This window comes from Heteronotia binoei, chromosome 12 (assembly GCF_032191835.1).
Source record: "Heteronotia binoei isolate CCM8104 ecotype False Entrance Well chromosome 12, APGP_CSIRO_Hbin_v1, whole genome shotgun sequence".
NCBI lineage: Eukaryota > Metazoa > Chordata > Lepidosauria > Squamata > Gekkonidae > Heteronotia > Heteronotia binoei.
Genome location: NC_083234.1, coordinates 35,087,160 through 35,111,187, shown reverse-complemented (window position 1 = coordinate 35,111,187; position 24,028 = coordinate 35,087,160). Strand labels below are relative to the sequence as shown.

At 45.9% G+C, this 24,028-nt stretch overlaps 1 protein-coding gene across 1 annotated transcript in view; it reads left to right on the top strand.

Annotated features, from left to right (window-relative positions):
- Positions 1 to 24,028, top strand: part of LOC132580446 (G protein-coupled receptor kinase 5-like) — a 100,380-nt gene that overhangs the window by 41,905 nt on the left and 34,447 nt on the right. The window lies entirely within an intron of this gene.

The following is a 24,028-nucleotide window of genomic DNA, read 5'->3' as shown; positions in this document are numbered from 1 at the left end:
GTTTTTTTAAAGAGAAATGACTCCTACTGTTCTATGCAATTTTACTTGGGAAATAACCCCACTGAACTTAGTAGGACTTACTTCAGAGTAAGCATGGTTAGGTTTGGATTGCGGTGTCTTTTATGGAGTCTGATACAAGTTCATAAAATTATTTATTAATGTTGTGAAAGGCATGGGGAAAGCCGATAAGTGGAAACTTCTTTCCCTTTCATAACACAAGCATATGGCTCACTCAGTGAAACAAATGGGGCCATAAATCCAGGACCAAGATAAGGAAGTATTTCTTCACATATTGCACAATTAATTTATAGAACCCAGATTCCAAACAATTACTTTGTGCAAACTCAAAGTTTTGTGTTTCCTAATTATCCCAAGAAATGCAAACTACAGAAAGAATGAAGTTCTGTTTCATTGTCTCAGTGTGTCTTAAAAACCCCCAACAAAATGCAGTTTTTACAGTTTTATTGGAAACCTGAATTCCAGTCCCCATGTGCTTTAAATATTTGTCAAGCTCTTGCCCGTGTGCATGCATTCCTTGGCCTTGAAACCGATTGCATGTTGTATGTATATTAGGAGAAGAAGAGATTGGCTTTATACCCCACCCTTCACTTGGCGTCTCAGAGCATCTTACAGTCCCCTTTCCCTTCTCCCCTCCACAACAGTCACCCTGTGAGGTAGGTGGGGCTGAGAGAGCTCTGACAGAAACTGCTCTTGAGAGGAACAGCTCTGAGAGAGTTATGACTGACTCAAAGTCATGCCAGCACAAGCAGGTGGAGGAGTGGGGAATAAAACCTGGTCCTCTCAAATTAGTGTCCGTGCACTTAACCTCTGGACCAAACTGTCTCACCTCAGCAATTGTGAGACACCTCCTCAGCAATTGTGCTTCATCATATTGTCAGAATAACAGTGGTTCCCCTCTGAAGTGCAAATTCAAAGGCTGAAAGCTGTGACCTGCCATTGGCTTCTGGACTGGTATGAGGAGTTGGTGTGGTTGGGCATCTTCTGGGAGAGGAGAGAGTTTCACCACCAGAAGAGATTCTTAGGCCACCTGTTCCCATCAGAAAATGAAAAGTAGGATATAAATGAAGTAACTAAATGAGTACAAATGAAGTAAACAAATTGAAGTAAACTCTCCTTGCTCCTTCTAAGCTGTTTGTGTGTGTACACAGGGGGGCAGATGAACCCTTCCTCCAAACCTGGAGCCCCCCACCCTAGCACAGAGTCAGGACTGCTCTTCTGAAAAGAAAATTGGCTTGGAGTGGATAACTTGGGAAGCACAGAGCTTTCCCTTTTTTCCTCTTCTGGCACAAGTGAAGGAGTTTACAAGACTGCAGATGGATTGCAGGCTGTCTTGGTAAGAAGGCTGACTCATCAAAGAAGCTCGTTGGAGCAGCTCCTGGGGCAGAGCTGGGCAACTGTGGGCCCTGGCAAGAGAGTCGACTGACTGACTTCCTGCTGCCATAGCCCCAGGTCCTCCATGTGGCACAAGCAGGCCTTCTAAGGAAATCTTCATATTTCCAAGGGTTAAGGGGGGGGCAACCTGAGTGGGTGGGGATGAGTAATGTGAATTTGGCTGCTTTGGCTTTGTTCCTCCCTTCCCCCTGCCCGAAATACCCCCAGCTGTTGAATGCAGGAGGACTTGTGGAGCTAAGACGACACTTTTCTAGACCTTCCCAGATTTATCAGTGGGTGAGTCTGCCTCCCAGGAGAGGAAGCAAAGCAATAGCAGATGTGGAATGGGAGCTTTGGAAGTCAGGGCCCTAGCGTAAGTGGCTGTGATTCAGAAAGACATCATTCAGATCTCATTCAGCTGCAAATTCACTGGAGCCTTTGGCAAGCCCCAGCTCAGCCCCCTCATCTGTATTGCTACTGACCTGTCTTTGAGGGCTGATGTAAGGATGTCTATAATAATGTGGATCACTTTGGGGACCCCTGGTACAGAGCTTGTAGAGTATAACCTGGCTGAGAGCTTGTATTAGAAAATGGTAGAATTTTGAGAATGGGGAACGGGTGCCATCACAAAATGGCTGCCATGGGGGATACTGGGACCAATCTCAAAACATTGGGAAGTTGCAAGCCAAGCATCCTTTTACTATGAAGTCAATTGTTTCAAGTGTGGTAGATAAAAGGCAGGCCTGGCTCTTTGCTTTGTGAAAGAAACAAGCAGGCCCTAGAAGACCTGTCAGCGGGCGCCATGTTGGAGATCAGTGCTATATACAAATGCTGACTGTCATGCTATTGGCTGTCCCAATACTTACTTTGTCACTGTCTGCTTTCTTGTTCAGGGAGGGGCTGTGGCGCAGTGATGGAGCATCTGCTTGGCATACAGACATTCCCAGGTTCAATCCCCAGTATCTCCAATTAAAAGATCTGACAGTAGGTGATGTGAAAGTCCTTGGAGAGCCACTACCAGTCTGAGTAGACAACAGTGATGTTGATGGACTAAGGGTCTGATTCAGAATAAGGCAGCTTCATGTGTTCCATCTAGCTCAGCTAGCACATAGATGTCCAAATCTATGCTAGAAATGTCATGCATGCAGCAATTAACTCTAAAGTGAGACACGTCTGTGAGAAGTCAATATACTTCACTATGTAAATATATCTTATTACTGCATATGAATTGATCCCATTTTGATCTATAGGGAATGTGCTCTGGCTGATGTTGTAATTCTTCCCTCTGTACTTGTTCTGGTCTGACTGGGTCCTCCCCCAAGGGGAGGGCCATGCTTCTGTAGTTGAGCCTTGCTTGTTAAGTGTGACTGGTTCGGTCTTTGGAATCTCCGTGTTAAAGGATCAGGTACCAGGTGACATAAAAGACCTCTGCTTGATACCCTGGAGAGCCTCTGCTGGTCAGCATAGACCCTGGTAGATGGTCACACATGACTCCTAATAATCAGAGGATGCCTTGTAAGGTCCGCTCTGGACAATGTCACTGGCAGGCATCATAATCCAAGGAGGCTATGACTGCTCCTGGACTGTCCTGGGCTTATTGACCCTTACTTGTGGCATGACAGCTGCAGCCCAGAAGAGGGAGTGGTTAGAGCAGTGGTACTTAGTGGCTCAGGAGCCACAGGTGGCTCTTTGACCTGCCACCTGTAGCTCTTCTGAGCAGCATTCCCTGACTGGCTAAATTCAGCAGTGGTGGGGAGAGACAACCCTGCATATTCAGAAGTACCCTGGAAATTAAAAGGATTGTAGTTACGCATGTAATATGCAGGACTTTTTTTGTAGCAAGAGCTCCTTTGCATATTAGGCCACACACCCCTGATGTAGCCAGTCCTCCAAGAGCTTACAAGGCTCTTAGTACAGGGCCTACTGTAAGCTCCAGGAAGATTGGCTACATCAGTGGGGTATAGCCTTATATGCAAAGGAGTTCCTGCTACAAAAAAAAAATCCCTGGTAATATGAATATTGATACTGTATTATTTAGTGGGGTAGTACCTAGGTTGATGGGAATTGTGAAAATGGACATGGAGTAAATATCGCTGAGTTAGAGGAAGCCACAGAAATGACCTCAAAGACCTTCTATTGCCATTTTTAAAGGTATTTTCACTGTAAGTCTTTTCAAGCCGAGAGGTTCCCAAACTTGCCAGGATTGTCATTTTGGCTTCCCAAACCAAAACAGTCAAGCCAGGCTGTGTTCTTTCTACTCATAACAATGGAAGGGCTTTTTGCCATAGATTGCAGCAGTTACCATACAATTTCCCCCTTCTTACATCTTCAGCAGTTTCACAACTGCCTTGTTTGTTTAAACGCGCGCACACACATCCCAACCTGTCTGCTTCCCTTTATGCATCTTGCCAAATTAGCTGTGACATCAATTGCTGATAGTTCAACTCTATCACTTGGAGGTGAGCCAGGGGACTTCCTTAATCACCCTTGGTCCGGGACAGGCAAATTTGGGTAGCGTCACAACTGACGTAGCTGGCAAGCCATTGACATGGGCCGTTAACCTGTCCCACTCCAGTGAAAACAAAAGGGACGCAGACAGAGTCATAGACAGAGGTGTTGTGTTAGTTAGGTTGGCCTTTATAAGAGGTATTACATGGATTTTCCCTCTACCTCCTTTAATGGCTTAAATGCCCTTATGCATCAACAGCTGAGAGGAAGTGCGGTATAGTAGTTAGAGTGTTGGACAAAGACTAGGAAATCCCAGGTTCAGATTCACCTTTCCATGCAACTAACTCGTTGATCTTGGGCCAGGCACTCTACCTCATGGGGTTGATGTGAAAAACTGAAAGAGGGGAGAAGGATATTTGCCACGGTGAGCTCCCTGGAGAGCTGGTGACTTTAAAATCCTGTAAACAAGTTTTTCTGCTCTGACAGAGCAGAGGAGAAAGTTCAGCTTAATGTTCGGAAAGCCAGTGTAGTGGTTAGATGTCCAGTAAGCAATATCTGTTCAGCTGTGAAGCTCACTGGGTGATTTGGGCCAGGCATTGTGTCTCACCCTAACCTACCTCACAGAGTTGTTGTGAAGGCAAAATGGCCAAAACTAGGACTATGTACGCCACTGAGAACTTCAAGGAGGAAGTGTGGAATAAAAATGTGATAGGTAAACTAGAGCTGAGTTTACACAAACAAGTTATGTTAGCATAGCTATATTTTTGCAGTGTGTTTAACTTCTAAGTTACTAAACACACACACACTTATTGTGAAGTATATGCTCACTCCTTTTTCTGGTAGTGTGCTAAGGGGTCTGTTAAAGCATCCGTTTTCTTGAACTGTCACTGAATAAGAGGGTAGACAACACATTTCCCTCATTTAGACCCAGCTCCCATTGTAGAGTGGATTTGAAGCCACAACCAGATGCAGCCAGTGTGATGCAGTGGCTGGAATAACATTCTAGGCTGGAGAATTTCTTGGTTCAAACCCCCCATTCAGCCATGATGCTCAGTGAGTGACCTCGGCATCTCTCCCTTTTCCTCTGTTTACCCCCTGTCTCTCTCTGCCTCATAGGGTTGTTGTGAGGACTAAATAGCGGTGGGTGGAACCACTATTCTGCCCTGAGCTCCCTGGACAAAAGATGCAATTAAAGTGTGATATAAGAAGTAAGAATAGACAACTGGAATTTAAACTGATGCCCAATAGGGCCATACAGACGGATACCTAGTTACTCTAAACTCTGGCACAGGGGTGGCCAAACTGCAGCTTGGGAGCCACAAGGCTCTTTCACACATATTGTGTGGCTCTCAAAGCCCCCACCACTCTGTCGACTGGCTTAGAGAAGGCATTTGTCTCTTTAAATCCTTCCTTCCTTCCTTCCCATCTTGCAGCTCTCAAACATCTGACGTTTATTCTATATAGCTCCTATGTTAAGCAAATGTGGCCAACCTGCTGTGACTTATGTCGGCACTGGCACGTTGATGAGAACCAGTGTGGAATAGACTACATCTGTACAGGAAAGGCTTAAATGAGTGAGGTAGTGATGTGTTGAGGGCAAAAATAGATCAAAAAAGAGGCTGTCACCAATGCCACTGAACATTTTCCTTCCATCCTTCTCTTACTGCTGGTGTGTACATATACCAAGTTTCTGAGCTGATGGCTATGCAGGAATTTATTTATTAATATATTTAGCTTCCTCTTTTTCTTCTCCAAAGTCAGGTATAAATATGCCAAATTTACCCAAAGCCTCTCGCAGTGTTATCTCCTATCCCTTGTTATCCTCACAACAACCCTAGGAGATGGTTTAGGTTGAGAAAGAGTGACTGGCCCAGTGAGGCTCCATAGCAGAGTGAGGGTTCAAAGCCAGGGGAACCTAATCCAACACTCTGACCTAGAGGTGTTGAACTCATTTGCTTCGAGCGACGAATCTGACATAAATGTCCCTTTGTCAGACTGGGCCATGTGTCCCATAAAACATAATGCCAGGTACTGGAGATATAAACTGAATAAAGGACAGCAGCTGGTAAGCTCCTAGTTGGTGCAGCCTCACTGCAAGGTGTCATGGGCTGGGAGGGGGGCGCAAAGGAAAACCCATCTGGGTGGACTGGAAAGCTAGCAGTGCAGGATTGGGCAGATGCTTCCATGCTGCTTGACTGCTGCAGATGAGGTTGTTCTGCCATGCTGAAGTCACAATTGGAGTGGCTCCTCCCACTTCCCCCCAAAGTCTTCTGTTTCTCCCTTGCACTACTGGCTCACGGGCCTCCTGAGATGCCTGGATTGGCCAGTTCAGCCCCTGGGCCTTACGTTTGTCACTCCTGCAACCACTTCAGTGGCATTGCAGAGTTCCTACATTTTATGTGGGGTTTCAGTCTGGAATATAAGGCCCACAGACCTGATGTGGTGTACCAAGTGGTGTGGATTGTGTATGGACAAAGCAGACCCAGATTCAAATCTTTGTTCACCTGTGAAGCACATGTGGTGGGTAGCCTTGAGCAGTTTGCTAACTCTGTTGTGTTCGATGCCACAGGCTTATTGCTGTTAAATGCGAGATGTGTTATCAGCATAAAATGCTTTACAGGAACTGCAGATCTGGTTATCAGTGAAAGCAGCTGGGGACAGACTCTTGGGGTTTGATGGATATCTTGCAAAAGAGCAAAACCCTCAGGGGAGCCTGAAAAACCAGCAGGTTCCACTGGCCTTCAGCTTTCAAGCTGACACAAAGGTAAACAGTCTACTGGCCTTCAAAAGTCTCATATTCTTGTATACCCGGTTTTGACCAGGTAGTGATATTTCCACAACAAAGGACTCAGTCTTAGCTCCCCCACCTGATAGGTCACTTCTGCTATCCAGTGCAGAAAACCAAGTCAAATATATAATGAAGGATCTGGGTGGGTTTTTTAAAAAAAAATTTCTTGAGGACCTGGCCAGAATGTCTAGTTTTTGCTAAACTTGTCACTTTCTCTGCTTGGAGAGACCAAGCAAAAAGAAGATCTTGGATACTCAGCCTCAGACATCTCCTATGCAATCTCTATCATTTTTTTCAGCCTGTGTTTTCTCCAGGGAACTCAGGGGAATGAACATAGTTCCCACCTATTTCATCCTTACAACACTTGTATGAGCTAGGATGGGAATTTGAATCTGTCTCTGCCAGGTCCCACTGTGACAGTCTACATCATGAAGACTTTTTAAAGAGTAGAGATAAAGCCAAAGCCTCATATCTTACTTTGGCCTTAGGCAGGTACCATGAATATGCTTGCCAGAATTTTAAAAATCTGCTTGCCTTTGGTGAGCATGTTTGTAGACTTGTGTGCATTACTTTATATCTGGTGAGGCTGGAAATATGGCTGTCGTATAGTGATGAATTTCTGAACTGTAAGTGCTAAGGTGGCCTCACTTTGAAAATCTAATTTCAATCAGGCAGCTGTGTTGGTCTGAAGCAACAACACAAAGTGTGAGTCCCACAAAGACTAACAAAAGTTTAATTCTGCATATAAGCGTTCATGTGCAAGCATACTTCAGATGCTCTGAAACAGACTTCCTGGGAGAGCCAGTTTGGTGTAGTGGTTAAGTGTGCGGACTCTTATCTGGGAGAACCAGGTTTGATTCCCCACTCCTCCACTTGCACCTGCTAGCATGGCCTTGGGTCAGCCATAGCTCTGGCAGAAGTTGTCCTTGAAAGGGCAGCTGCTGTGAGAGCCCTCTCCAGCCCCACCCACCTCACAGGGTGTCTGTTGTGGGGGAGGAAGGTAAAGGAGATTGTGAGCCGCTCTGAGACTCTTCGGAGTGGAGGGTGGGATATAAATCCAATATCATCTTCTTCTTCCTCAAGCCTTACTTATAGATGGGGGTGGGGTTTAGTTGCCAAGATGGGCTGGAGTCCAGTAGCACCTTAAAGACAAACAAAATTTGTGGCAGAGTATGAGCTTTCGTGACTGCCCACTTCTTCAGACAGAGTGACACAGTTACCCATCCATCTTGATCTATCAGGAAGAGCTGGTTAGAGTAATGATGCATAAGAAAGAGTGGAGGAAAATTTGAATATCGGGGAAACAGTGGATTGCTAACAAAGCTGTGTGGAAATGAGATAGAAGAACTGGTAACAAAGGGAAATGAAACTGGAACATTAAGGCTGTCTGGAAAAACACCTTGGTCATATAAAATTCAAGACAATGGGATTTCAAAAACAGTTGTCTATAGCAGTTGTCCCTTCCACCATTTTATCCTTGCAAAAACCCCCATGTAACTTAGGTAAGGCTCAAAGTTTGTGACTGGGCCAAGGTCACCCAGGAAAGCTTTTGTGGCAGATCGGGGATTCAAACCTGGTTCTCCCAAATCTTGGTCTAATACTCTTTACATCAGGTCTCAGTAGGATTCCTACATATGCAATAGTTCAGGAAGGATTTAAAAAGAGAGAAATACCTCAGTATCTAATCCTTTTCCTCCCAACTCGGTCACTGCACTTCACCATTTCATCGCCTATCCTTAAGGAATGGACCGTTCCTTGCTGTGCAAGTCCTGTGTTGTTCTAAAAATGGAGCACGTTCAAAATCTAAATAAAAGGAGGAAAGGGTGAGCATGCCTGGCAGCGTCTGCCATGCCCACCCTTTCCCCCATTTTAAAAATCAATTTGAAACATATGGAGGATTGTCATTTTTATTGGCACTCCAGACGTCTGCATTCTTATCGAGGCTTCTGCTGATGGCAGAAGTGAGGTATGAATAGCCCTTAATAAAATCCTTATCCGTCTCCATTAAAGTGCAGTGGAGGAAGGGGCCTGGAGGCTTCAGGATTTGCATGGAGGGTGACTTGGGGGGAGGGGTGGGGGAGAGGAAGAAATCTCTCCAGGAGCTGGCAAGGAGCAAGCTGCATTATTGTTCTGAATTAGGAAAAGGGAAATCAAAAGCTCATTCATTAACCACATGCTGTGAGGCTAGAGTTGAAAGCCACAGGCCAGGGTACCCAGCCAGGATACCGTTAGTTTGCATTACCCTACACCATACAAATGCAAAAATAGCATTGTGCAGGAACTCAGAACAGTATTGGTGGTTTCAATAGCTTTTCACTGCCAATTTACGTGCCCAGTTTGCTGCTCTTGAGTGCAGATCTGCTGCTGGAGTGTTTGTCTTCTAACTATTTATCTTTCCCCTTCCATCAAGGAACTCCTGGCAGTATTGCGGGCTCTTCTCACTTCTGTTTTATTCTCTCAGCATCCCTGTCAGGAGGTTAGGCTGAGGAAGCAAATGATGGGCTCCAAGTCACCCAGGTGAACTTACATTGGAAAGTGGGGGTGGGTGGGTGGGTTGGAGCCTGAGATTTTCCCGCATAGCTATTTTGCGCTGCCTTACTGCAGCTTTGCTTCCAGGAGCATCCATGTGATGCAGTATTCTATTTGTCCTGCCTCTGGGTTGCATCCAAACTAAATTTGGAGGACTTTGGCTTCGATCACACTCACTAAATAATGCACTTTTCAGCTGGATTTTGCCAGTTCACACAGTAAAATCCTGTTGGAAAGAGCATTAAAAGTAGGTTGAAAGTGCATTATTTAGTGCAGGGATGTCAAACTCATTTGTTATGAAGGCCAGATCTGAATAAATGATACCTTGTCAGGCTGGGCCATGTGTGTGGAGTAAAATGTAATGCCAGGTAGCAGAGATATAGTATGTCACAGAAGTGAGTACACCCTCTCACATCTTGTAAATATTTAAGTATATCTTTTCATGTGACAACACTGACGAAATGACACTTGGCTACAATGTAAAGTAGTGAGTCTACAGTTTGTATAACAGTGTAAAAGTGCTGTCCCCTCAAAATTACGCAACACACAGCCATTAATGTCTAAACTGCTGGCAACAAAAGTGAGTATACCCCTAAGTGATAATGTCCAAATGGGGCCCAAGTAGCCGTTTTCACTCCCTGGTGTCATGTGACTTGTTAGTGACAAGGTATCAGGTGTGAAGGGGGAGCAGGTTATCGCTCTCACTCCCTCATACTGGTCACTGGAAATTCCACATGGCACCTCATGGCAATGAACTCTGAGGATCTGAAAAAGCGAATTGTTGCTCTACATAAATATGGCCTAGGCTATAAGAAGATTGCCAAGACCCTGAAACTGAGCTGCAGTATGGTGGCCAAAACCATACAGCAGTTTAACAGGACAGGTTCCACTCAGAACAGGCCTCGCCATGGTCGACCAAAGAAGTTAAGTGCCCATGCTCAGCGTCATATCCAGAGGTTGGCTTTGGGAAATAGACGTATGAATGCTGCCAGCATTGCTACAGAGGTTGAAGGGGTGGGGGGTCAGCCTGTCAGTGCTCAGACCATACGCTGCACGCTGCATCAAACTGGTCTGCAGGGCTGTCATCCCAGAAGGAAGCCTCTTCTAAAGATGATGCACAAGAAAGCCCGCAAGCGGTTTGCTGCAGACAAGCAGACTAAGAACATGGATTTCTGGAGCCATGTCCTGTGGTCTGATGAGACCAAGATAAACTTATTTGGTTCAGATGGTGTCAAGTGTGTATGGTGGCAACCAGGTGAGGAGTACAAAGACAAGTGTGTTTTGCCAACAGTCAATCATGGTGGTGGGATGTCATGGTCTGGGGCTGCATGAGTGCTGCTGGAACTGGGGAGCTACAGTTCAGTGAGGGAACCATGAATGGCAACATGTACTGTGACATACTGAAGCAGAGCATGATCCCCTCCCTTCGGAGACTGGGCCGCAGGGCAGTATTCCGACATGATAACGACCCCAAACACGCCTCCAAAATGACCACTGCCTTGCTAAAGAAGCTAAGGGTAAAGGTGATGGACTGGCCAAGCATGTCTCCAGACCTAAACCCTATTGAGCATCTGTGGGGCATTCTGAAATGGAAGGTGGAGGTGCGCAAGGTCTCTAACATCCACCAGCTACATGACATCGTCATGGAGGAGTGGAAGAGGACTCCAGTGGCAACCTGTGAAGTTCTGGTGAACTCTATGCCCAAGAGGGTTAAGGCAGTGCTGGAAAATAATGGTGGCCACAGAAAATATTGACATCATCACTTAGGGGTGTACTCATTTTTTTTGCCAGCAGTTTAGACATTAATGGCTGTGTGTTGCGTAATTTTGAGGGGACAGCACATTTGCACTGTTATACAAGCTGTAGACTCACTACTTTACACTGTAGCCAAGTGTCATTTCTTCAGTGTTGTCTTGAAAAGATGTACTTAAATATTTAGAAAATATGAGGGGATGTACTCACTTCTGTGACATGCTGTATAAACTTTATAAAGGACCCAGATAAGCACAAAGCTTTTTTTTAAAGCTTAAATTAAAACATGCTTAAAACATTAGCACTCATTGGTCTTAAAGATGCTTTCTTTATATCTCTCCTGTGCAATCCAGGGAACTGGGCAAAGGAAGCTCTGGCTCTTTCCTTCCCTCTCTAGGAGTCCAGGAGGGGGAGGAGCCTCAGCCAATAGAAGGAAGAGAGGCTTGGCTCAGTAGCTTTGCTGTGTGACTGAGAAGAAGAATTGCAGATTTATACCCCACCCTTCTCTCTGAATCAGAGACTCAGAGTGGCTTACAATCTCCTATATATCTTCTCCCTCCACAACAGACACCCTGTGAGCTGGGTGGCGCTGAGAGGGTTCTCACAGCAGCTGCCCTTTCAAGGACAACCTCTGCAAGAGCTATGGCTACCCCAAGGCCATTCCAGCAAGTGCAAGTGGAGGAGTGGGGAATCAAACCCGGTTCTCCCAGATAAGAGTCCACACACTTAACCACTACACCAAACTGACTCTCCCCTCTTCCTCCCAAGGGAGGAGCCTCAGCCAATGGAGAAAATAGATGCTTTGCTCTGTAGCTCTTGTGCAATTGAGCAAGCCTGGCAAAGCAAGCTGTGATGCAGAAGGAAGCAAGAGAGAGGGGGACAAGCCACATGCTAAACTTTGATGGAAGTAATCCCCTATCTAAAAAAGTAAATGTGTATTAGCAATAGATTTACCAAAAACTGGAGAATGCATGTGAAATTTGTGGTTTACTAACTGTGTAATCCCACCTTTCCCCCAAAGGGATATAGAGCAACATAAACAGTTTCATCCCATCCTCATTTTTATTTTTACAAACAAGGCTATTTAGAGTGGGAGAGGGCGACTGGTCCAAGGATACCCAGTGAATTTCATAGCAAAGCCGGGGGGGGGGAGGGGTTGATCATGGGTCTTCCGGGTTGTGCTGTGACCCTCTAACTACTGCACACATTGTCTTTCCAAAATGACTGTTGGCTCTGTTCATAGTTGAACACCAGCCTCCCAGTTCCTTTCTGGCTGGCTTTGTTTTGCAGTTCTTTTCCTTGTGCTTCCTTGGCTTGTCTTTGTAGCCACTTCCATCCATACCCCCTTCCACTCTTCCCTCCAGCCTTGGTCAGCTGCGGCTCATCACTTGTTGGCTCCCTCTTGTCCCTCCATAATGAACAGAAGCTTGTTTTTGTCGTTGGGGGGTGGGGAGCGGGGCTTGGAACAAGCAGCAAACCTTTCTCTGCCTATTGCCTACCCAGCTGTCTTTCCAGACAGTAGCTGCTGGCTAGCTAATTACGTCTGTCTGCCCACTTTCAAGTTGCACCAGGTTTTATTGGTTAAAAGATGCTGGTCATGGCAAAAGGGAGGTATGTAATTTTCTGCTGATGTGCCCATTCATTTATTTTTTTGCCTCCTTTGTTTCCACAATGGTTTGGGGAGACAGGCCTTGGGCTACTAGACTTTTGGAGAGCTGTGGCCTCAACAAACCTGCATCTCCTGCTCTGTCCCCCACCCCCAGTAACCCCAGAGGGATAACTGTGTTAGTGTGTAGCCCCAGTGGGGTATCTGTGTTAGTGTGTAGTAGCAAACTGAATTGGGATGCCAGTGGTACCTTAAGGACTACCAGCATTTATTCTAGCATGAACTTTCAGAAGTTAGAGCATGGTTCATCGAACACAAGTACTGTGGGGTTGAAAAGACATGTGGTGCATTATGACTGAGTTTGGGGCTTGCCTGTGCCCTTCAAGAAGCAGCAGCCTATGAAGAGAAGCGGGGCTGGCAGGGAAGCAAGCACTGAGTGTGATGTCACATCCTGTGTCTTTTTTTCAGTGACACAGTACTGGTGAGACATGGTTCAAAATGCAAGTCAATGGCAGCCATTTGCCCTCCCATTCCAGTAGGATCATGGTCTTCAAGCCATGGGTTGGGACCCTTGGTGGGGTTTGCGAAGACCCAGCTGAGTCGTGTGCCAGCTTTGGTGTAGTAGTTAAGGTGTCTGGCTAGGATCTGGGAGACCTGGGTTCGAATCCCTCCCATATCATGACACTGGCTCAGTGACCTCCGCCAGTTGTACTCTCTCAGCCTAACACACCTCACAGGACTGTTGTGAGGGTGGAGAAGAGAAAACCAATGCATGCCTCCCTGATCTCCTTGAAGGAAAGGCAAGATAAAAATGCAGTAGTGACAGCAGTAAGGTAAAGTCCAGCCAACAGAGGAGAGGACACCATTCTTCTTTCGAACAGCCTGGCTCGGAGAACACCCCTGTGAATGCTTGCCCTTGACTTTTAAAAAAAACAACCCCACCAAAACCCATTCCTAGCAGTTGATCCTCCATGTGCACTTGGAAACCCCACCCCCTAGTGCAACCATAACCCAGGTTCCTCCTCTTCCTGTCATATTCTTGTAGCTCAAGTGGGTCTCATGCTTTTGCTTTGGGGTTGTCAGTCAATCCCATGTCTGAAAATACTGAAGACCAGTGCCATAGGGCATCATCTGGCCACTCTTTCCGTACTGCTAGATGTCTGATCAATTGGCATGCAGACAGGGATCAGGATTGGTGGGATGACCACTGAGTATAAAAGCATTCTTTCTGCTGCCTAAGAGAAAGCTTTTAAGCAATGGAAAGAGTGCTGTTATATTCTCGTCCCTTGGGAGAACGGAACAATTGGACAGAGTTAGAGAGGGCTGAAGCCAGGCTGCAGTTTGCCCAGACTATATTACCTCAAATGGCAAATAAAAAACCTTTATTATGCCTGTTGTTTAAGACTGCACTTAAAGCAGACTTTCCATATTCTGGTAGATCCAAGCGGGCAGCCGTGTTGGTCTGAAGCAGTTGAACAAAGCAGGAGTCAAGTGCGCCTTTAAGACCAACCAATTTTTATTTAGAACGTAAGCTTTCCTGTGCTCTTAAGCACACTTCATCAGACGAGGCATCCAGCACACTGAGCAAAGCCATACATAGCAGAGCAAAGCCATACATAGCTGGTAGGCAGTGGCCCAGAATGCAACATGGTATTCCATGTTCTGGTTTCTTTAGTGTAGCAATGATGGAGCTCACTAAATGCATTCTTACAGGTAGGGGGCGGGATTGCTTTCAGTATCGGATTTAGAAGGGTGTTTGTCTGGCAGGCAGAACATATCTGCACTTTTACTTAATGCTTTGAACTGCCATCCTAGAAGAGGTGCAGCTTGTTCTTTTTATCTGCGCCCTCCCATTTTGTAGTTTGCATAATATTTTCAGATGGCAGAATTCACCTCCTGAGAATGGCATCTTTTCCCTTTTTTTTTAAATTTCAAGGCAGGGTGATTTTTTCCTGAATGGAAACTGCACCATATGTCTACAGTTATAATTTGTGCACACATTATGCACCCCGTAACACGCCTATTCCTTTTCTGTGTGTCTGCATCATCATCCAAATCAAAGACACTGACCGCTTCAAAAGATTCATCAGCATAAGGGTCCTCCTCTCTCCATGTTCTAAAATGATTTCCATTGTCTTTAAAACATAGGTGAACACTCTCTGTTAAGTGGTAGGGAAGTTTATTTATTTATCTATCAGATTTATATCCCGCCCTCCCCTGACAGGCTCAGGGCAGCTAACAACAGTTTAAAAACACTAGCAATTAACAAACATATCATATTAAGAACAAACTATATAATAAAACTTTTCCATATATATTAAAAGTCCAAGATGGCAAGTTTCTAATTTCCATAATATTAGTTCAGTTAGATTGTCGGTGCTGTAAGGTAATAGCCACCTCCCCCTGGGGAATATCTGCGGCAAGGAGGAGTAGAAGTGGGTATGTTTGATCAGGGTTTAGGGTTTCAGAAGGGAGCCATAGCTCACTGGTAGAGAGCATCTGCTTTGCATGTAGAAGGTCCCAGGTTCAATACCTGGCATCAGGATGTAGGTGATCTGAAAGACCTTGCCCTGCAAACCCTAAGAGTCATTGCCAATCAGAGTAGACTACACTGACCTTGACAGACAAATCTAACTCAGTATAGGGAAGGCTTCATTTTTGCTTTCCATATCATTGGGTGTTTCCACATGGGTTCTTCTAGTTGGTTCTGATCCCATACTGCTTCGGTTTATCCCCTTCAGTTTATCCACATTTTTGGTGTGTGCTTTTGATTTTCAGTTTGTTCCTCCCCCCTTTTCTGGTTCTTTTGAAAGCACTTTTATCTAAAGATTTTCTGGAGGATATTTTTTTTGGTATTTTTGTGTGTATGTGTGTACCTGGAAGTCATGACAAGCTCTGGTGACTGACCCCTACTGGGGGCCTGGAGGATATTCAGAGAAGTAGCTGAATAAAGCCTGCCCCCATCTTCAGCCTCTGGTATTCCAAGGAGGTCTCCCATCCAAGTACTTGCCAAAGTCGGCCCTGCTTAGCTTCCAAGATCTGACGAAATCAAGCTTGCCTGAGCTATCCAGGTCAGAACAAGAAGATAATTTTGAGTTTGCTTTTTCCTCGTGTGTGATGTTTCTGTTGTGTTCTTTGTCCCGGCCACTCCCATCACGTCTGTCCCACTGTTCGATGATTGGACTGTTGTGGTCAAGCCACTCCTTTTCCTCCTCCCACCCTGAAGATAAGTGATTTGTTTTTTTTAAGCACTAAAATATCAATATATTGCTGGAGTGTTGTAACAATATTTTTATTGTTAAATACCTCAGTATTTATTGATACTTTAGTACCATTTGGGGGGGGGGGCTGTGATGCCATAGATGACACATCACCAATGATGGCTGCACCCTCCCTTGAAAATCCACAACATTGAAGGCATGCGCAGACGATGATACACTGACTCCACAAGTGAAAATGCCCAGGGAGGTCAGACATGCAGAACAACCTCTGCTCTGGTTAGATCTTCCCTAGAGTATTGTGTTCAGTTTTGGGTACCACAATTTAAGAAGGATATGGACAAGCTGGAACATGTCCAGAGGAGGGCAACAGAGATGGTGAAGGGTCTAGAGACCAAGTCCTACTAGGAAAGGCTGAAGAAGCTGGTATGTTTAGCCTGGAGAGGAGACTACTGGGAGGTGATATGATCACCATCTTCAAGTACTTAAAGGTGTGGAGTTGTTTTCTGTTGCCCCATAAGAACATAAGAGAAGCCATGTTAGATCAGGCCAATGGCCCATCCAGTCCAACATTCTGTGTCACACAGCGGCCAAATATATATATATATATATATATATATATATATATATATATACACACACACACACACACACACACTGTGGCTAATAGCCACTGATGGACCTCTGCTCCATATTTTTATCTAACCCCTTCTTGAAGGTGGCTATGCTTGTGGACGCCACCACCTCCTGTGGCAGTGAATTCCACATGTTAATCACCCTTTGGGTGAAAAAGTACTTCCTTTTATCCGTTTTAACCTGTCTGCTCAGCAATTTCATCGAATGCCCACGAGTTCTTGTATTGTGAGAAAGGGAGAAAAGTACTTCTTTCTCTACTTTCTCCATCCCATGCATTATCTTGTAAACTTCTATCATGTCACCCCTCAGTCGACGTTTCTCCAAGCTAAAGAGCCCTAAGCGTTTCAACCTTTCTTCATAGGGAAGGTGTTCCAGCCCTTTAATCATTTTAGTTGCCCTTTTCTGAACTTTCTCCAATGCTATAATATCCTTTTTGAGGTGCGGCGACCAGAACTGCACACAGTACTCCAAATGAGACCGCACCATCGATTTATACAGAGGCATTATGATACTGGCTGATTTGTTTTCAATTCCCTTCCTAATAATTCCCAGCATGGTGTTGGCCTTTTTTATTGCAAACGCACACTGTCTTGACATTTTCAGTGAATTATCTACCATGACCCCAAGATCTCTCTCTTGGTCTGTCTCTGCCAGTTCACACCCCATCAACTTGTATTTGTAGCTGGGATTCTTGGCCCCAATGTGCATTACTTTGCACTTGGCCACATTTGCACTTGGCCATAAGAACAAACCAGAACTAATGGATTGAAATTAAATCAGAAGAGTTTTCAGCTCAACATTAGGAAGGACTTCCTGACAGTGAGAGCAGTTCCTCAGTGGAACAGCTTCCTTGGGAGATGGTGGACTCTCCTTTGGAGGTGTTTAAGCAAAGATTAGATGGCCATTTGATGGCACTGCTGACTCTCTGAATTTAGGGGGAGGTATTTGTGAATTTCCTGCATTGTGCAGGGGGTTGGACTAGATGGCCATGGAGGTCCTTTCCATCTCTTTATTTCTATTATTCTAACTATGCCTAAACTAATTCTGATGCTTGTGGATTGACTAAAAAGCAAAAAATCAGGAGTAAGCAGGGTTGTCACTGTCTGGGACATTTCAGAGACTGCAGCACTGGGGAGAAGCACGGCTGGTGGAGCTCCTGGCTGGTTGTCTCACAGAGACTGGTGGAGCGGAAAAGAAGGTGGAAAATGCCCCAATCCCAAACAGAGCCGGTTAGGGGAAAAGCAGGGCTCCTGCAAGTCATATGCAATTGGAGGGGCTGTGGCGCCAAGTCCTTAGACCATTTCCCACCTTGGCAGCACAGACTGTGGTGCCCTGGCTGGGAACTTTGGCACTTGAGAGATACAGTGCACCATGGTTCTGGTGGTGTGCAGTGGCAGGCTTTGCACTTTGCAGCATGGAGTGGAGCCCAGCTTGCCAAGCCCAACTGGAGGTGGTGGAAAGAGCTGCACAGAGAGGGAGAGGGGGTGCCCACTGCCCTGTGGCCAGGTGGCACCCCAGGCAATGACTTTCCTGGTCTACTTGGTAGTACCAGCCCCTGGAATAAATTGACCATGCGGAAAAGCCCATCATTATTTTGTACATCACTTAACGTAATACAAAATAAAGTCAAAGCCCAGTTCTGTCTTACAGACAGGTTTGTTCCTGTATAAACTTTCAGGTTGGCGCTCACACCATCGAATGCATAGGAGTGTAAATCTCCTATGGCAGAAAGAGAAGCCGGTTCCAAACATGATTCAATCCAAACAGTAATCAGTTTACTCAGCATGCGAATGAGACACTTCCAACTGTTGTCAAGTCAAAATGTAAAATCTAGCACAGGATGCAGATGCAAGAGGAAGTTACAGATGTATAGCTGAGATAATCAACACCTGTAATGGGTGGGAAATGCAAGATATTAACACCTGTCATGACTAAAGAAAAGCCAGATCTAGCTAGGAGTGTGCAATTTTTTTACCGGTATGTTTTGGTTCAGGTCTATTGGACCCCCCCCAAATTTGGTATTTCCAAAAAAAATCCCGGATACCAATACGGGCTGGTATTCAGATCCCCCAGGGTTTTGGGTTTTGTTTTGTTTTCTTTTTTTTGGGGGGGGAGGGGGTCCGATAGACCCAAAAAGAAAAATACCAGTAAAAAAAAAAAGCCATCCTGACCCTGGGACTAGCTTCACTTTTCCTGCAGCATGGTTTAAACCATGCTGCAGGAGAATCTGGCCCCAGGATCTGCATCTAGTAGGGAGCTCTCTCCCCAGTGCACACAGACCTAGCTGGGAGGGCTTCTTCTGCAGTGTGGTTTAAACTGGGCTGCACGAGAAGCCAGCCGCAAGCCAAACCAGTGGGGAACAGTCTGCTCCCTCAGGCTGTCTTCTGCAGTCCCTTTAAACTTTAAATGGATTGCAGGAGAAGCCCGACAAACAATTCCTCCCTCCTCTGCTGTTGTCAGATCTACTGGCTACCGGTAATTCCTGAATCTATCTGGAATTTCTCCCCCACACCACCATTTTTCTGAGAAAACCCTGATACATTTGGGAAGCCAGAATATACCCAGAAAATTTTTTGGGTATGTTTTTGGCTCAGGTAGATCCAAATGCACACCCTGCTAAGTCCCTGCTCAGAGAGTGTGTTAAACTCTGTGAATTCAGCAATTTCCCTTTGAATTTCCTCTGTAGGAGAATAGTGATTTTATGATCAGCAACAAAATACTTTGGAAAATTACAGTGTTCATTCACAAGTTGTGCATGACTCAGATGTTTTCATTTCATGCATGACTTTTTGGAATTGCCACACTCACACACCCGGCCCAGATCTGCAATTTTTTTGTCTGGTTGCACATTTTAAAAGAACCCTAGTACAAAGTAAAGGCTAGTTGGGCTTGAACTGTATTCCTGCCATGCATCCTGGGCTGCAGCAAAAGCTAGCCAGGTTGACTGTCCGTCCACAGCCCTCTCCCATCCCAGCTCACATTATAGGCTTGCCAACCTCCAGGTGGGGCCTGGAGATCTCCTCAAATTACAGGTGATCGCTAGACAACAATCAGTTCCCCAAGAGAAAATGGCTGCTTTGGAGGGTGGACTCTGTGACATTATACCCTGCTGAGCACAAAATCTCCAGGAGTTCCCTAACCTGGAGTTGGTAGTCGGAGCAATAGTAGCATGAGTAGTGTAATTGCCTTTAGCAAGGCGGAAGAGGTGGAGAACACAATCTATGAAATATCCTTTACCGGGACCAACCCAATGACACAAAATAGTGTGCAAGCTTTCAAGATCACCAGAACACTTCATTAGGCCAAATGTTACAAGTAAAAAGGGCGGCAGCAGGGTTTTTTTATGACCCTCTCATGTAGATCTGCCAACTCCCAGGGGAGGCCTGAATTTCTTCCTGAATTATAACTTACCTCCAGAGTACAGAGAACAATTCCCCTGGGGAAAATATCCATTTCAGAGAGCAAAATCAATGGTATATCATAGATTCTAGGCAAAAACATTTCTCTAATACCCCCCCCCCCTTCCACAGGGACCACTGCCAAATCTCTAGTAATGCCTCAAGCCAGAATTGTCAACCCTATGCCAGAATATGGTGGGACTGGTAGGGAAAAAGGATTTCAGGCTGTTCCTGGCCAAGGGCCATAAAAGCAAGGGGCAGTAAAACAATTTAAATCCATAGCAACAGTGCCCTCCAGTTTGTTTCCCCATAACTGATGAAATTTAAGTCCCTTTCAGAGGGGCAGCGGCCTTGAGAGCCGCAGCAGCAGAAAAAAGAGGGTAGCTTAATGCTCTCCTGCGTGGTATTTGCTGAGAGCCAGTTCCAGCTCTGACGCTCGGCCTATTCATGTAGGAGGAAGTGAATTGATTCCAGCAGGAAGTTCTTGCCCGGCCTACTCCCTGGAGAGCCTTGGAGACAGAAAGGGCTCTCTCGAAGTTTTGTGTGGGGATGCAGCCTGCTTGGACGTACTTCTGGGTTGCCTTGTGGGGTCTTCCTTGCTTCCTGTTTGCTTACCTTGACGTCACCATTCCTGAGATGACATTTGGTCAATGGGAGAGGTTGTTTCTGGCTGACAACCAGCCTCGGGCAGTCAGCAGGAGTGCTGATGTCACAGACCCACAGGGATTACTTCATAATCGAAGCATTTAAGGCCTCCCTGTGAATGAGAAGAGAAGGGAAAGGCAAAGGAGCAAAAGGAGGAAACAATCTCAGCCGTTCCAAATATCTTTTTTTCCCAGTGAGCACCGAGAAAGCCTCACACCAGCAAGCAAACCTCAGTGACGTTCACCTGTGTCAGGCATATTTGGCATCTAGATTGCTCCAATCCTTCTCTTGGAAGAAATCTATATTATTTTGCAGAACGATGTTTGAGTCCAGTGGCACCTTGAAGACCAACTGAGTTTTAAAGGTGCCACTGGACTCCAACTTTATTATGCTGCATCAGAACAACACGGCTTCTCACCTGAATCTATATTATTTTGTGTTCTTCTGAATTTTTATTATAAAGCTCAGAATCTTCTTTAAAAATAATCATGGTGGAGTAATTGAGCAGCTGGATTTGAGTCCCAACAAAATTTTCGGGGCGTGAGCTTTCAAGAGGTGAAGTTCCCTTCAGACTCCTGAAAGTTCATATCCAAAATTGTGATCTCTGAGGTGCTACTGGACATGAACTTAGCCGTATTACTGCTCACCAGCACAGCTACCCTCTGACACTCTCAGTGTGGATGATGAATCCAAAAATCTGTCACGTGACAAGACTTTTCAGTCCTCTCCCTCTGATAAATAACTTTTTTATCATGGGGCGGGGGGACTAAAGCAGCACGCAGTCCTTGGTGGGTGGCTGCCCTGTGTCACTTGGAACCTTCACGCACACATACACGCCCTGGATGTTGTTTTCACCAGGTATTGGTTTGGACCCAGAGGAAGGACTCTCCAGAGGTAGAATGGGATTTTCTTGCCACCTTGGTCTTGCTGTAGTCCAACGTTCTTTCCAAAATGTTGATCTTGGGGGACAGGGGAACCCCAGGAACAGCACCGGGGTAAATTTGTAGTGGGAGGATTCCATTATTGGAAATGTACTATTGGATTCTGCCCACTGGTTCATATAGATGTTAGTTGTTTGCAGCAATGAAGACTAGATACACACTCAGCATTTCTAGTGTGCTTGTTTAAATAATAATAGTTCCTCGGTGGCCTCTCACCCAGGAGCAGGATAGCAAGGTTGCCATTTCATGTGCCATGACCCTCGCAGGGTGGTTGTGAGAATACAGTTGGATACAAATGCAATAGATAAATGTCCTGCTTAGAATCTCCAGATCTGTGTATTAAAAGGCAAGGGGGAGGACCGTGTGCTATGAGTGCAAATGTTGTCACTAACTTCCCTGGGAACAGGTCATGGTCTCCAGCGAATTCAGAAAACGGCAGTGGCTGCCTTGTGCCAGGGGTTGCATTGTGCCAGCACACACATGGGTTTGTGCTCAGCCCCAAGCCTGGGGTGGATGATCAAGAAGCCAGCCAGCAAGATAAGGAAGCCAAATGACTGTTAGCTGCCGAGGCTGGAGGACGAAGCATTGTTCTCAGAGGAAGTGGGAACCACCTCTGGTCTCCGACTTGTAGACTCTGCTCGGAAAGCACAGTCCCTTGTCATGGCAGCCCAGCCGACTCACCAAGGTCACAGAAAGGCCATCTGTGAGGGGAAAAGGCCTGGCCTCACTGGTCACAAAAGCAGAGACGGAACAAACCTGACTGCAGATCAGAAGAACAGAAACCCTAAGATGGGGTTTTCAGGTTGTATGATGGTGAGCAGGACAGCTTGTGGCAGAGGGGTACATACACCGTGGGTTGGGAAATTCCTGGAGATTTGGGAGTGGATCCTGGGGACTGCAGAGTTTGGGGAGTGGGGGGACCTCTGCAGAGTACAATGTGATAGTGTCCAACCTCCAAAGCAGCCATGCTCTCCAGGGGAATTGATCTTTGAGGTCTGGAGATCAGTTGTCATTCCAGGAGATCGCCAGACCCCACCTGAAGAAGACTGTAGATTTATACCCCCACCATTCTCTCTGAATCAGAGTCTCAGAGTGGCTCACAATCTCCTTTACCTTCCTCCCCCACAACAGACCCCCCTGTGAGGTAGGTGGGACTGAGACAGCTCTCATGGAAGCTGCTGTTTTAAGAACAACTCTGCGAGAGCTATGGCTGACCCAAGGCCATTCCAGCAGCTGCAAGTGGAGGAGCGGGGAATCAAATCCAGTTCTCCCAGATAAGAGTCCATGCGCTTAACCACTACACCAGACTGGAGGTTGCCAATCCTATGTCCATCCAAAGGCTTGTGGTTCTACGCCATTTCCCCCTCGCCAGTGGACTTTCCAGAGGGAGCCAGACTTCCAGTATATATTTGCCTAGCACTGTTTCCAGTTCTTCCCCCTCAACAGTTGCATTTATCTAATTCTAACCATCCAATATATACTGGTTAGAATTAGATAAATCTGCCCACGAAGCAGCTTTATATGGAGTCACGCCATCAGTCTGTCCAGCTGAGTATTCTCTACTGACAGGCAGCGACTCTCCATGCTCTCGGGGCAAAGAGAGACTTGGATGAACTGCAGCTAACAGAGATTCTTTAAACCGGAGACATTGGGGATTGCACTGGGGGCCTCCTGTGAGCAAAGGAGGCACCCTGCAAATTAGGCGGAGCCCCAGAAGTGGGGAGAGGGGAGCTCTGCCCTGAGCTTCTTGGAGGAAGGGCAGCATAAATATGTGAGGTGTTTGAGTGCTTGCGGGTGTTGCTGGAAATGATAGAAAAATAGAGTCTTGATAAGAGATTGCAGTTGCCTGGTGTGAAGCATCAGCATGGAATTTTGACAGTTTCAAAAGGGAAAGTCTAAAGATGGCCCTATTTTAGCAGTGCTTATGGTTCATGAGAAGGCATTGACCTTCAAGTGGAAGTCTCATGCTTCTCCCTTTAACAATTCTCTAAAATCACCTCCATGCAATGCCCACCATTGCTTGCACCATTGCTATAATATGTAGACCAGCGTCACAGAGTGGTATTTCTGCACCAGGTGTAACATTACCATGGTAGTCTTCACCATGAACTAGAACTTGCTAGGCCCCTTTTGTGTGTTAGGTTTCTGCTGTTCCTATTGCATGTACTGGGAGAGCCCTCCAAGTGCAGTCATCACCTCTGCACACATGGCTGGAAAGGGTAACATCAGTATTTTGCAGCATAAGTATGCATAGATCTACATTCTGGAACATTTTCAAGTGGTGTGAAAGTCAGGGTGATACTTAGAGTGCCATCAAAACAGTCTTCCATCCAGGCTCTCACCTGCCTTGTACTTACTTAGCTTCAGCAGCATTGCTTTCTCATGTGCCTATAGATTAGGGGTCCCCAGTGTGGCACTGACCCCTTTGCTGGCACCCGCCAACCGTTTTAAAAAAGTGGGTGGGCTATTGACCTTTGGTGATTTGATCGGCTGTGCAGATTGTTTAAAAAATTGTTTTGGCAGCAGCTGCCACCACAACACAAGGGTTTTTACTGTATGAGTGAAGATAAGCTGCAGCAATCATTTTGTAGGTGGCTCTGCCTCCTGAGGCAGCCATTTTATGGCAGCCATTTTGTGGCTATACCCATCGTGCTGTATCAGAATTCCAAAAGTGC